The 15,000-nt window shown below is 47.7% G+C and overlaps 1 protein-coding gene across 1 annotated transcript in view; it reads left to right on the plus strand.

Annotated features, from left to right (window-relative positions):
- LOC143293871 (uncharacterized) overlaps window positions 1-15,000 on the plus strand; it is a 431,915-nt gene that overhangs the window by 367,939 nt on the left and 48,976 nt on the right. The gene's annotated exons all lie outside the window — the stretch shown is intronic.

Genomic DNA, 15,000 nt, shown 5'->3' on the forward strand with positions numbered 1-15,000 from the left:
CTCATTCAGTCTGACAGAAGGGTGACAGTGGATGACAGTACCAACTACTGTGAACTGCTGAGGCAGGTCAAGAAAGACATAAAGAACAAACGCAGGGGTCATCAGTCAGAAGGAGTCATCTTGCATCATGACAACGCAAGGCCTCACACAGCAGCCCGAACGGTGCAGACCATCAACGAGCTGGGCTGGGAACTGATCCCTCATCCCCCTTACAGCCCAGACCTTGCCCCTTCAGACTTTCACCTGTTTGGTCCCTTGAAAGCGTTCACGAGAGGCACGAAGTTTGAAAGTGACGATGAAGTCAAAAGGGAGGGAATACGGAAGCTTGTGCACAGATGGGAAAAGTGTGTGACAGTTCTGGGAGACTACGTTGAAAAAAAAAGAAAAAAAGTAAGCTTCTATCTGTATTAGAAGTCCTTATACCGAAAAATTCACCTTATTTATTGAATGACCCTCGTATAATGTATATGTCTTTGCGGGTTCTCTTGTCACCCAGTACGTCTGTCTCTTCCTCAGGTTTCTATCTCTGTCGTTGCTCTCTCTTCCCGGTTCTCATACTTCTCTCCTTTTCACCTGCCATTACCCGCCACCCTCCTCTCTGTCTCTCTCTGTCTGTCTGTCTGTCTGCCTTCACACACACACACACACACACACTCTCTCTCTCTCTCTCTATATATATATATATATCTATCTCTCTCTCTCTCTGTCTCTATCTCTCTCTCTCTCCTCCCTCCCTCCCTCCCTTTCTGTCTCTGTCTCTGAAATATCAATCCATCCATCCCCTCTCCCACCTCTCCCCCACTCTCTCTCTCTCTCTCTCTCCCTCCCTCCCTCGCTCTCTCCCTGCCTCTCTCCTTCCCTCTCTCCCTGCCTCTCTCTCTCTCTCTCTCCCTCTCCCTCTCTCTCTCTCTCCCTCCTCTCCTCTCTCTCGCCCTCCTCTCCTTCTCTCTCTCTCTCTCCATCCTCTCCTTCTCTCTCCCTCTCTCTCCATTCTCTCCCTCTCTCTCTCTCTCCCTTCTCTCCCTCTCTCTCTCTCCATCCCACCCTCTCTCCCTCCTCTCCCTCCCTCTTTCTCCCTCCTCTCCCTCTCTCTCCCTCTCTCCCCCTCCTACCCTCCCTCTCTCTCTCCCTCCCTGTCTCTCTCCCTCCCTCCTCTCTCCCTCCCTACCCCTCTCTCCCTCGCTCTCTCTCCCTTCCTCCTCTCTCTCTCCCTCTCTCTCCCTCCTCTCCCTCTCTACCCTCTCTTTCTCCCTCTCTCTCTCTCTCTCCCTCCCTCCCTCTCTCCCCCCCTTCTCTCTCTCTCTCCGCTTGCGTGTATATATATTAATGTTACTGAGAGCTGCTGTTTTTGTCCATGATAATAGAATATAGCCTTCTTGTTTATCACCTAACCCTCAGCCAGCATAAAACGTACCCTGAAAAACTGCATCAGATTCAAAATCGTTCAAATCGTATTGGGTTTTGGAAGGGTTTTGGGGTTGTTGGTTTTTTTGTTGTTGGTTTTTTGTTGTTGTTTTTCCCTATCTCACAGTAACAAATCATTCCTGTGTGTGTGTGTGTGTGTGTGTGTGTGTGTGTGTGTGTGTGTGTGTGTGTGCAACATTCCAGACTTTGTGAAGACATTCTGTGAGAGCCGAAGAACTGAACTTCACCATATTTGCATGTAGTAATGCACGCAACATGTTTTTTGTCGAATTTCCGTTGGCACAGAGCACAAATCGTGCACTGATGACCCACGGATCATCGGAACATGCCAAATTACGAATAATAATGATGATAATAATAATAATTATACAGCGCTGAATCTTGTGCAGAGGCAAATCAAAGCGCTTTCGCACCAGTCATTCACACGCATGCATAACTCTAAAACTGGAGAAACTGAAGACAAGGAAGAGGCAGGGAAGGGAGGCTATTTTGGGAAGAGGTGGGTTTTAAGGCCAGACTTGAAAGAGCTGAGTGCGGAGACTTGACGAAGTGAAAGAGGAAGTGCATTCCAATTGCAAGGTCCAGAGACAGAGAAAGAACGGCAGCCAACAGTCGAGAGTTTGAATCTGGGTGTGCGTAAATGGTGTGGATCCGAAGCTGATCGTAGTGAGCGAGATGGAGTTTAGAGGTGAAGGCAGCCACAGAGATAGGAAGGGGCTGATTAATTAACAAACAGCTCAGCATGGACTTTGTGCCCGTCAAACCCGGCTCGCAATCAGCTTTCAAAAGTCACCGGCTTTGTAAGTTGGACCTTACGTTTTCCTTGCATCAGCTTTTTCTTGTCCTCGCTATTTCGCTAATGTTCCTATGATTAAAAGAGAGACGGAGACAGGGAGAGAACTCAGAACTTAAAATGTTTATTTTTATTCAAGGATCAAGATTTTAGGCATGTCCTGTTCTTCCAATCTGTCCGAGAGAGAGAGGGGGAGAGAGAGAGATTAAGGTGATAGCCCCATCTGAATAGGGGGTAATAACAGAATCTTACACGTGTCATTGCAATTGGTGATTTTTAACAACGCAACATCTGTTACAACAAACTATCAATGAGTCAAAGAAATAAGTGTCTCTCTTTAACGAAGGAGAGAGAGAGACAGAGAGAGACAGAGAGAGAGAGAGAGAGAGAGATATCAAGTTTTTCTTTCCCCATTGTCATTTTTGAGAACTGAAAACTCTTTTCCTTCACGGCGAGAGACGGGGAGAAAGGACTCGAGACAAGGTGACGGACAGATGCAGGGTATATTAACTCTCTCCATACGAACGGCGAAAGAGACGACGTCAACAGCGTTTCACCCCAATTACCATCATCAAAATATTGCAAGCGGAAGGCTCTTATACTGAAGAGGTGAATGTTGACAAAGAATACTACAATTCTGACGACGGAAGCTAAAGGTTGGGTCATTCAGACACCCACTGGACATCCGAGGGGTCTGTGTAGAGGAGAAGAGAGGACTAGCCGTACTGAGTGAGTTAAAGCCTGCATCTAGTGTTCCCCAGCTGTAGCGGCACAGTAATACATGGGCTGTATCGGAGAGCATCGTGTTCGGAATCGGAACAGCTAATCTCTCCGTGGCGTGACGTGACGTGAAAGCTGGTGACCTAGCAACGGTTGCCCAGGAGCCGGCCGACACCACCCCCCACCCCACCTTGCAGTGGCTACTATCACAGCGTGTGGACGTCGGTTTGTCTGTCAGTGGTCACTCCGTTAATTAAGGTGTGAAGGAAGTGGGATGTACAGGAAGTTGTGCGCGGAAGGTTGATCCTGTTAGGTGACAACCTATTCCTGCGTGTGAAATTTTGGTCGAATGTTTCTAAAAGGGTTACGTGTGTGTGTGTGTGTGTGTGTGTGTGTGTGTGTGTGTGTAAGCCTAGCAGTCTGTGAGTCAAGAACTGTATTGTTATGGGCATAGAAAGACAGGTTGGGTGGGAAGTCTGTCTTCAAGGTCGCGAAGCGTCAACTCATTTGAAGTTAGTCTGGCTGATTTGATGACAACAACATGATGCAATACGCTAGCCTACAAAGATACGAAGGAATCGAGGGGGCCGAGTCGAAACGAGTACACAGAATGTAAGAACAATATACAGGCAAGCCGCATACAACAAAATAAGGCCAAATGAAAACGCTTAATAGCCAAAAAAAAGCGTTAGACGAGACAGAGCGAAAACCTGACAAGATGGCGTGGAGAGCCTTGGCCAAAGGAATGATTCAGCGCTTATAGCTGTTAGAGGCGTTTGATTGGCTAAGAGCGGGCCAGACTAAGAGGGGCGTCTTTTCACTGTTAGCCGCGCGAAATTTGGCCAAACAGAGCAAACCATAGGCCTAGTTTGCATCAGTTTGACATGGTAAGTATATGTAAACACCAAACATGGAGTATAATACAAACTCCTCCTTTTAACAAGAAGGGTTAAGGAGAGCGGTTAAAAAAAAATAAAGCAGGAGGAAAAAAAATTCAGCTGCAGACGTATTTAGGGAAGGGGAATATAAGAGGAAATGACAGAGTGTGGGTGAGGGGGGCTGGAGCATCACGATCATGCTTCGACAAAGAAAACATCCTTTATGTGTAAAAGACCGAAAAACAAAAACAGTCCAAAACAAAACGGGGTATCAAGTGCCCAGCCTGACTTATCTACTGGGGGGGGGGGTGGGGGGGGAGCAGAAAGCTCAGTAACAACAAAACCAGCTAGAAAAAGGGGGGGCGCGGGGATGGCGTGTGGGGGGTGGGGGGTGGGGGTGGGGGAGTCATGACTGATTCCCCCCCTCCCCTCCCCCACACCACCCCCATCCCCACCACCACTTTCCCTCCCCCTCTCTCTTTCACAACAACAGTTCCTGTTTTCTTTCCGCAGCTGTCCAGCATGCCTGAAGGGGTGGTGGGTCACTCGATTTGATGATGTGTTTGTCCAATCGATTTGACCACCACCACCACCACCACCACACAAAGGCAAAGGTCTGTGGGGCACGCGAGAAAATCGCCATGCGTGCATGGAGCTTGTAACGGGGGGCGTGGGGGGGGGGGGTGGGGGGGGGGGGAGACGAGGCCCAGTCCTGATGCTAGGTTGTAACGTGCAGCCCTTTACTTGCATGTAGTCTGGCGGCGACGAAACGGAACAGTTATGCTCACACCATGCTGATGGTTGCGGAGAAGCCTGAGGGGGCCGCAGTGAGATGACGGACCGTCAGCCTGGAGAGACCTCGCTAGAGTCCGGTGTCCTTTGATGGAGGCTTTGTGTTGTATGTGTGTGTGTGTGTGTGTGTGTGTGTGTGTGTGTGTGTGCAGGATTGTGTGTAGGGGATTGGGAGTGTGTTGGTGGGTGGGTGGGTGGTGTTGGGGGACACAGCTTTGATCCTTCTATCCTTTTTTTAATAACTGTCGATGCAGTAAACGTGTATGTACCGAGTTCCAGTCCGCCCCGCCGCGCAGAGAGAGACTCACTGCACTTCTCTCTCTCTCTCTCTCTCTCTCTCTCTCTCTCTCTCTCTCTCTCTCTCTCTCTCTCTCTCTCTCTCTCTCTCTCTCTGAGAAACTATATAAGAAGTGGATTTGGGGTGATTACAAGTTAACAGAACTATACAGTAACACAATTAATGGGAAGAGAGAGAGAGAGAGAAAGAGAGAGGGATATATAAGGAGAGAGAGACAAGGAGAGAAAGAGAAGGTTAGAGAGAGAGAGAGAGAATCACACCAACAAAAGTGATGGTCATGTAACCCCCAATTTCATATATTATGTCAGTCATTGTTTCTCGCGCTGGGTGATTATAGAGGAAATAATCATGATCCAAGTTTAACGACAGCTGACTGATTGATAGCCATACAGTAAAACAAAATGAGAATAGAAATCAGCACGTAATATAACACATTTACATACGCGTCAAGGCGTCACCGCAAGGAGATGCACACAAATGTGATGATAAGAACAGTGTAATGATCACCACGCAAGTTGGTAAGCTCTGTGTTTATCGTTGCTATTGCAACGCATGGTAACGTGGCAGCAGTTTCAGTTTCAGTTTCTCAAGGAGGCGTCACTGCATTCGGACAAATCCATATACGCTACAGCACATCTGCTAAGCAGATGTCTGACAGCAGTACAACCCAGCGCGCTTGTCAGGCCTTGAGTGCATGCTTATATATTTGTGTACCTATCTGTGGATCACCACGCAAGTTGGTAAGCTCTGTGTTTATCGTTGCTATTGCAACGCATGGTAACGTGGCAGCAGTTTCAGTTTCAGTTTCTCAAGGAGGCGTCACTGCATTCGGACAAATCCATATACGCTACAGCACATCTGCTAAGCAGATGTCTGACAGCAGTACAACCCAGCGCGCTTGTCAGGCCTTGAGTGCATGCTTATATATTTGTGTACCTATCTGTGGATTTTTTTTTATTTTTTTTTTTACATACTTTTACCAGAGGAAAACACACCCGTTGCCGTGGGTTCTTTTTCAGTGCGCCAAGTGCGTGCTGCACACGGGACCGCAGTTTATCGTCTCATCCGAAAGACTAGACGCTCAGTTTGATTTTCCTGTCAAATTTGGAAGGAAGGGCGAGAGCGGGATTCGAACCCACACCCTCACGGACTCTCTATATTGGCAGATGAGCGTCTTAACTATTCTGTCACCTCCCTCGCTAAATTGATCATCAGGAAGCACTGCTTGGCTTCCACATGGTCAGGACAGTCAGCACCCTCACCCACCGGGGAAAGAGAGGGTGGGGGGTGGGGGGGGGGGGGTTGGCGTTGGGGAAGGACCTTGTCCAAGTTACAGATCAAGCCACAATCTTTGTAGCTTTCGAGGTACAGACATATCCCGTAACCGCCGCTTTGTGTTTGATATTCGCTTGAATCCCAACCCCTTGATGAAACCACGGGGTCGTTGTTTACAACGTTGCCCACACCCCGAGAAGACGTCAGCTTCAGAAGTCAGTGTTCCCAGTCTTGAGCTTGATACAGTTGCTGCTAAAGCATTAATTGATTGGGCGTGCTTTCATGTCATTGTCGTATACGGTGTGCGCGTGCGTGTGTGTGTGTGTGTGTGTGTGCGCATGCGTTGCCGTCCCTTGTTTGCTCAAATGCTGTGAGGTTGGAAGGCACTTCGGTCCAACTGACGGGCGCAATAGCCGAGTGGTTAAAACGTTGGACTTTCAGTCTCAGGGTCCCGGGTTCGAATCACGGTGACGGCGCCTGGTGGGTTAAAGTGTGGAGATTTTTACGATCTCCCAGGTCAACATATGTGCAGACCTGCTAGTGCCTGAACCCCCTTCGTGTGTAAATGCATGCCAAAGATCAAATACGCACGTTAAAGATCCTGTAATCCATATCAGCGTTCGGTGGGTTAGTTATGGAAACAAGAACATACCCAGCATACACCCCCCCGAAAGCGGAGTATGGCTGCCTACATGGCGGGGTAAAAACGGTCATGCACGTAAAAGCCCACTCGTGTACATGCGAGTGAACGTGGGAGTTGCAGCCCACGAACGCAGAAGAAGAAGAAGGTGGTCCAACAACAATGACGTCCGACGACCATCTCTTTACACGCCATCGAGTCTTTGATTGTCCCCAGCCATTTTCCCCGCTCTTCTTTCCCTTTCCTTTCCGCCCATTTTTTTTTTTTTTTTTTTTTTTTTCCGTTCTTACTCCAGTCGGGATCGATCCACTCTTACACAGGCAGACTGGGTAAAAAAAGGGCGGGTTCGATGGTTGGTTGGGTGGAGAGAGGCCTGGGCCATTGGTGACTGAAGGACTGGATTGATCGGTCATCACTGTGTGGGTGGATACCCCTGTGTCCCTAGTTTCAGCTGATAACGTTGGGCCCGGGGTTTGTACTACTTCTTTTTTCTTCTTCTTCTTCTTCTTCCGCGTTCGTGGGCTGCACCTCCCACGTTCACTAGTTTGTACACGAGTGGGCTTTTACGTGCATGACCGTTTTTACTCCGCCATGTAGGCAGCCATACTCCGTTTTCGGGAGTGTGCATGCTGGGTATGTTCTTGCTTCCATAACCCACCGAACGCTGACATGGATTACAGGATCTTTAACGTGCGTATTTGATCTTCTGCTTGCGTATACACACGAAGGGGGTTCAGGCACTAGCAGGTCTGCACGTATGTTGACTTGGGAGATCGGAAAAATCTCCACCCTTTACCCACCAGGCGCCGTTACCGAGATTCGAACCCGTGACCCTCAGATTGAAAGTCCAACGCTTTAACCACTCGGCTATTGCGCCCGTCGTTTGTAGTACTAACCTGGGAGATGAGGAGAACAAGAGGAGGGAGAGGGAGGGGGGAGAGGGGGAGGCAGCAGTGAGTATTACTGGAAAAAACTTGGAATGTTTTTCAACGGTCTCTTGTGGTGGTAGGTACCCTTTTCAGTGGCGAAGAGATAGAGATGGGAAAAATTAGTAGCTGGGAGTTAATACAGACGATACGGAGTACACGTGAGAGATAGAGAGAGAGAGAACACGAACACGACCATGAACATGAACATGAATGTTTATTCAGATAAGGCCTGGGCCCCATACTGAAAGGGGCTAATACAAAAGAACATTAAAGACATGATTCTCACTCACTAACAAAGGTAACAGTTAACAGATGTAAGGTCTGCAAACGAATATCAAGAGACTGCGCACAGAGAGACAGAGAGAGAGAGAGTTTCAGTGTCAAGTGTCCACGTGGTGGTGGTATGTGTCCATCGAGATCGATGATGACCATCGTTGTCATCCAGCTGGGGGAGGGTGGTGGGGGTGGGTGGGGATGCTCATGAATCTATCTGTGAATGCGCAAATGGCTGAATTGTCCAATCTGCGCACGAAATGTTCGCTGACAGTTGGGGCAGACAAAAAAAGACAGGCATATCATTGTCAGGGAGCTTGTTTGTCCGTGACTTTCTGACCTGCCTCTTCTGAACGGCTGCAGCAGTCCTGTTGGCCTCGCACAACTTGGCGCCTTTGTGCACAGCAGCGCGCCATTTGTCACGGTCCACTGCAGATTCCTCCCAGGAGTCAGGGTTGATATCAAACGCTTTCAGAGAGACTTTCAGAGTATCTCTGAAGCGCTTCTTCTGACCTCCAGTGTCCACGAAATGATAAGGGGGACGGTAAAGAAGGAAAGAAGGGGGGTGGATTCACAACGGAGTACGAAACCGCGACAATAACAAACTTTGGAAGACTGTGTAACCGAATCCCCTTTGATACACGAATGTAACAGAGCCCCCCTTTGATGGGAGAATGTATCAGAATCCTTCTGATGAAAGAATGTTAAATAACTGCTTTGTTGCATGAATGTAACAGAACCTCTTTGTTGGAGTAGTGTAACAGAACCCCTTTGATGGCAGAATGTAACAGAACCTCTTTGTTGGAGGAATGCAACAGAACCTCTTTGATGGGAGAATGTAACAGAACGCCTTTGATGAAAGATTGTTACAGAACCTCTTTGATGGGAGAATGTAACAGAACGCCTTTGATGAAAGATTGTTACAGAACCTCTTTGATGGGAGAATGTAACAGAACGCCTTTGATGAAAGATTGTTACAGAACCGCTTTCTTGCACGAATGTAACAGAACCTCTTTGTTGGAGAAATGTAACAGACCCTCTTTGACGGCAGAATGTAACAGAACGACTTTGTTGGAGTAATGTAACAGAACCGCTTTGATGGCAGAATGTAACGGAACCTCTTTGTTGGAGGAATGCAACAGAACCTCTTTGATGGGAGAATGTAACAGAACGCCTTTGATGAAAGATTGTTACAGAACCGCTTTCTTGCACGAATGTAACAGAACCTCTTTGTTGGAGAAATGTAACAGACCCTCTTTGACGGCAGAATGTAACAGAACGACTTTGTTGGAGTAATGTAACTGAACCCCTTTGATGGAGGAATGTAACAGAACCTCTTCGATGAAGAAATGTAACTAAACCACTTTGTTGGAGTAATGTAACAGAACCCCTTTGATGGAAGAATGTAACAGAAACTCTTTGATGGGAAAATGTATCAGCAGAACCCCTTTCATGAAAGACTAGTCCAGAACCGGTTTGTTGGAGAAATGTAACAAAACCACTTTGTTGGAGTGATGTAACAGAACCTCTTTATTGGGAGAATGTATCAGAACCTCTTTGTTGGAAGAAGGTAACAGACCCTCTTTGATAGCAGAATGTAACAAAACCACTTTGTCGGGGGAATGTAGATGGCAGAATGTAACAAAACCACTTTGTTGGGGTAATGCAACAGAACCTCTTTGCTGGAGTAATGCAACAAAACCTCTTTATTGGAAGAATGCAACAGAACCTCTCTGCTGGAGTAATGCAACAGAACCACTTTGATGGAAGAATGTAACAGAACCTCTCTGCTGGAGTAATGCAACAGAACCACTTTGATGGAAGAATGCAACAGAACCACCTTGATGGAAGAATGAAACAGAACTAGAACCACTTTGTCGGAGGAATGTAACAGGGCCTGTTTGTTGGAGGAGTGTATCAGAACCTCTTTGATGATGATGAAAGGCTGTAACAGATATTCCCGTGGGCCAGTATTGCTAGAAAGAAGAAGAGGGGTAACACGTGAAGATCACACGTGTTTTCCTCTCTTCGTTCAGCGCACTGGTTATGAATGTGAAATAGCCACGCTTCTTATGTCTGACAAAAAAAAAAAAAACAAAAAAACAACTCCTGCAAATCAGGAATAGAGAAGATGCTCACTCCGAATTAGTCATTTTCGTGCAGTATTTATGGGCTTTGGTGGCATCAGCATTGGAGCTTACGCCATTACGCCAGAGTGGAGTGATGGCCTAGTGGAGTGATGGCCTAGAGGTAACGCGTCCGTCTAGGAAGCGAGAGAATCTGAGCGCGCTGGTTCGAATCACGGCTCAGCCGCCGATATTTTCTCCCCCCCCCCCCCCTTCCTCTAGACCTTAAGTGGTGGTCTGGACGCTTGTCATTCGGATGAGACGATAAACCGAGGTCCCGTGTGCAGCATGCACTTAGCGCACGTAAAAGAACCCACGGCAACAAAAGGGTTGTTCCTGGCAAAATAATGTAGAAAAATCCACTTCGGTAGGAAAAACAAATAAAACTGCACGCAGGTAAAAATACAAAAAGAAAGGGTGGCGCTGTAGTGTAGCGACGCGCTCTCCCTGGGGAGAGCAGCCCGAATTTCACACAGAGAAATTTGTTGTGATGAAAAGAGAAATACAAATATAAATTAAGAGAGGACGGAGGTGGTGAAGTGAATAAACGATAGATACACTAGTAGGTTGGTGGGTGAGTGGATGGGTAGGCAGGCGGACACGTAGGAATGTAGGTGGATGGATAGGTGTGCAGGAAGACAGCTAGGTAGGTAAGTAGGTAGGTAGACAGAAGAAAGGCAATATGATCAAAGTAAATGGGGTTGATTGTTGGGTTAGATATTATAAAGGTATGCTGAAATGAGTTAAAATGCGGCAGTTAGATTAGGGTAAATGGATAGATAGATAGATAGAGGGATAGATAGATAGATAGATAGATAGATAGATGGAGCCTCCCGTTCTCTTTTTCTCCAGCTACTTTCCTCCATTGATACGTGTTTCTTCTTCTTCTTCTTCTTCTTCTTCTTCTTCTTCTTCTTCTTCTCCTGGTGCCAGTCGCATTGCTTGGTTCTAACTTTTTGACAGTTGCACGTGACTAAATGCCTTCGTTGACCGAACTACGCCATTGGCCAGTTCCATACGACAAACAGTTAGTTAGCGGGTTACGACCATACTAGGCTCTTCCGTCCGAGCAGTGCAACTGGCTTCTGCTCTCTCCGTTCCTCAATACCTTCAAGCATAGACACTAGTATCTATGCTTCAAGCCACTCACACGCACGCTGCTTTTTTTCCCCCGACAGTTTTTGCCTTGTTTTGTTTCAGCGTATCTAGCTAGTGATTGCCCGTTTAGCTGTAAGCATTCTGGCAAACCGGGACATTGGAAGCAATATTATTACACTCGGACTTCCCTAATGGCATCATGATGATTGTCTTTCCCTTTCAGATGTAGAGAAACATGATCGACACAAGAGGATCGCTTGTTAACTGGCTGTCGCAGCGATCGAATTGGGTAACAGAAGAAAGAAACACAAACACCTACACACCACCTATGCACCTACACACACACACACACACGATCGCGCGCATACACACATGAACGCACGTACGCACGCACGTAAGCGCGCGCGCATACACACACACACACACACGCGCGCGCGCACACACACACACACACACACACACACACACACACACATGGTTTGAATGTGTTTTCCGTGCTGCACGCGCACACGCGCGCGTCCGTTCACCTGTATGATCTGGTCAGCTTTTTACTCAGGGTGTCAAGCGGTATTGACCTCAACGCGTATTTGATGGAGTGACTGACCACTGTACCAATAGAGCCAGGCAGGGCGGATGCTGTGTATGGGGGAGGGGGGGGGGCGAGGAGGGGTTGGGAGGGGGGGGGACTAGAGGCAGCCGCAGGGTGATGATCCATACACTGTGCAATCAGCGCCTTGCAGGGAACATCCCCCCCCCTCGTCTACCCTCACCCCCCTTCTCCCCACGTCTCCCCCAGCCCCTGGTCCAGCCAATCCGACAGGCTGGTGCTATGGTCTCCTGCAGCAGTTCCCACAGAAAGGGCTTGTGCTTGCTGGTGAAGCATGGAAGGGAAAGGGGGGGGGGGATGGAAAGGTTGGAGTCCCCCATTTGAAAATAATGAATAGATTGTGTGATTGATAGATGTGGATGGATGGATGGATGGATAGATTGATAGATATGGATGGATGGATGGAGATAAATACGGATGGATAGATGGATGGGTAGATTTGGATGGATGGATAGATAGAGAGATAGAGCGCTAGATAGATAGATAGACGGATGGTGGAAAAAGACAAGACATACAGACAGATAGATAGATATAGATAGATAGATATTGGAGATATATATATATATAGATAGATAGATAGATAGATGGTGTCTACGAGTGAACGTGGGAGTTGCAGTCCACGAACGAAGATGACTGAAGAAGAAAGAAGATGGATAGATGAATGAATGTACAAATGAATGAATGGATAAACGAATGAACATTTAACTACTTTTTTTTTTTTTTAATACTGGTGGAAGGGGACACGGCAGGAAGGCAGTGAGGCTGGCCGGCCATCTGATCAGTCAGGTGTGTCTGTGTTTGGGGTCAGTGCCGCTTTGTTCCTTCTTTCATTGTCAGTGGAGTTCCCCTTCTCTCTCTCTCTCTCTCTCTCTCTCTCTCTTATCTACTGCAAGATATGGACAGACACTTGAAATTTATAACAACGAAATTTAGATTAGGAATATCAGAACTGACAGTGCATCGCTCAAGATACAAAACTTCTAGTACGAATGATTTAGTTTGCCCTCTATGTAACGAATCTGAAGAAAACGAATTGCATTTTGTTCTTTGTTGCCCTGTGCTAGAAAATATTCGTGAAATGTTAAAAAAAGCAAAATATTACAAACATCCCTCTTTGTTTAAATTAAGTCTGTTAATGTCGTCAAGCAACAGTAAGGACGTTCGTGATTTTTCCTTGTTTTTGTATAAGGCTTTCAAACTTAGAGAAATAGTCACTTCGTGAAATGAATATAATTATGTTTTGTTATCTGCATTTATGCTTGTTTGCTTATGTTGTCTTATTGAGTTGTATACTGTTCATATTAACCCCTTCACTTGGGGCTGAGGCCTATATGTGAATAAACCATTTCCGTTTCCGTTTCTCTCTCTCTCTCTCTGTCTCTCTCTCTCTCTCTCTCTCTCTCTCTCTCTCTCTCTCTCTCTCTCTCTCTGTCTGTCTCTCTCCACTTTGTTTACGATTAAAGCAAACGAAAACAAAGAGGACAAACACATCGATTGGAGACTGAAAACCCGAACAGAAAAATTACATTACACCGGCTGAGAATGAGGATAAGCGATCTTCCCCTATCTTGCTTGCAAAGTAGACAGCGTCTCACTGTCGTCTGCACGGCAAGATGAGGAACACGAGGCGGCAGCAGCAGCAGCAGCAGCAGCAGCTGAAATCACGGAACTGGGCTGCTGTTGTTTGGGATTAAAATGGCTCTTTTTCTCAGTGCAAAAAATCCCCAGCACCACCTCCTTCCACCATCATCACTTCTCCCACCGTACCGACCCTTTCATCCTCCACCCATCCTCTCTGCCACGCAATCCTTACTACTATCCCCCCCCTTTCCTCTCCCCTTCACGTTCCATCCTGCCCCTCCCCCACCCCCCCCACCCCCCCCCCCACCCTCACTCCCCTCCTTCCCCATTTTTCATCCTTGGGAGATACTCTTTGGGGAAATAACCGGAGTGGCAGAGTTCTGCCCGTGGGGGGGCCCTGTGTGTGTGTGTGTGTGTGTGTGTGTGTGTGTGTGTGTGTCCGGGTTGTCGGCCCTGACTTTGGCCGGAAGGAAAAAGATAGCAGTGTAGATGTTGAGGGAAGGGTGGGTGGGTGGTGGGGGGTTGGGGGGGGGGGGCATCATGAATCAGTAGTGATGGACGCTGGGGCGTGGGGATGGATGGGCCGGGTGGTGGACGGGTGGGATGGCGGAGTGGGGAGAGGTTATAGGGGGTGGAAGGGGGCAGGGGGTGGGGTGGGCGGGGGGGGGGGCGTGTCATCACCGTTGTCCTGCAGTTTATAAAGGTGGATCAATTATGGATGTCGCCCGCGTCGTTGTTGCCGGCCGCCAGTTCTGCCTTGCCACTGTTCACTGACGGTATTTAAAAAAAGAAAGAGAGAAAGAAAGAAGAAGGGAAAAAAAGAAAGAAAGAAAGAAAAAGAACTGGAGTGTGTTGGTAGTAGTGATGGTGGTGGTGGTGTGGGGGAAGGGGGTTCAGTTGGGGGGGAGGTGTGTGTATGTATGTGTGTGTGTGTGTTCTGTAGGTGTGTGTGTGTTCTCTGTGTGTATGTGTGTGTGTGTCTATGTCTGTGTCTGTGTGTCTGTATGTGGTCTGTATGAATAAGAGACTGTTAGAGATCTCACCAGGCAGACGTAATTCGTGCACTCGTCTGTCAAGACACAGGGCCCTGTAAATTAAGTTGAGTGTCCATGCTTGATGTGTCGCTCGTTCAGTGTGACTAAACTTAAACCAGGCGTCCGTGAAAAACCATATTCTGCTCAAGTGCGCGGCCATGTCAAGCACCAGGCCAGACTCACTGGCCAAGAAGCATCTTCACCGGCGTCTGAGGGGGGGGGGGGGGGGAGTAGGGAGGGGGGGGGGGTGAGGATGACAGCGACTTTCCAACAACACTCAGGCACATTTTTCAAACTCTGTGCTTGAACTTGTGTTCAACAAACCCAGGCCAAATTCTGTCGCTTCCCTTGACAAAAAAAAAAAAAAAAAAGAAACATTTATATTTAGAGGGGGTGGGGGAGGAGGACGTCTCCGGACTGCAACCAAGCGAAAGTTCCCACACTTCAGCGTCGTGCAAGCATCCACAAGTGTAAAATTCACCCAAATCTCCCCCTGGGGGACTCGACCCGGCATAGTCTACAGTCTACAAT

The sequence above is a fragment of the Babylonia areolata genome, chromosome 19 (genome assembly GCF_041734735.1).
Source record: "Babylonia areolata isolate BAREFJ2019XMU chromosome 19, ASM4173473v1, whole genome shotgun sequence".
In the NCBI taxonomy this organism is placed as follows: domain Eukaryota; kingdom Metazoa; phylum Mollusca; class Gastropoda; order Neogastropoda; family Buccinidae; genus Babylonia; species Babylonia areolata.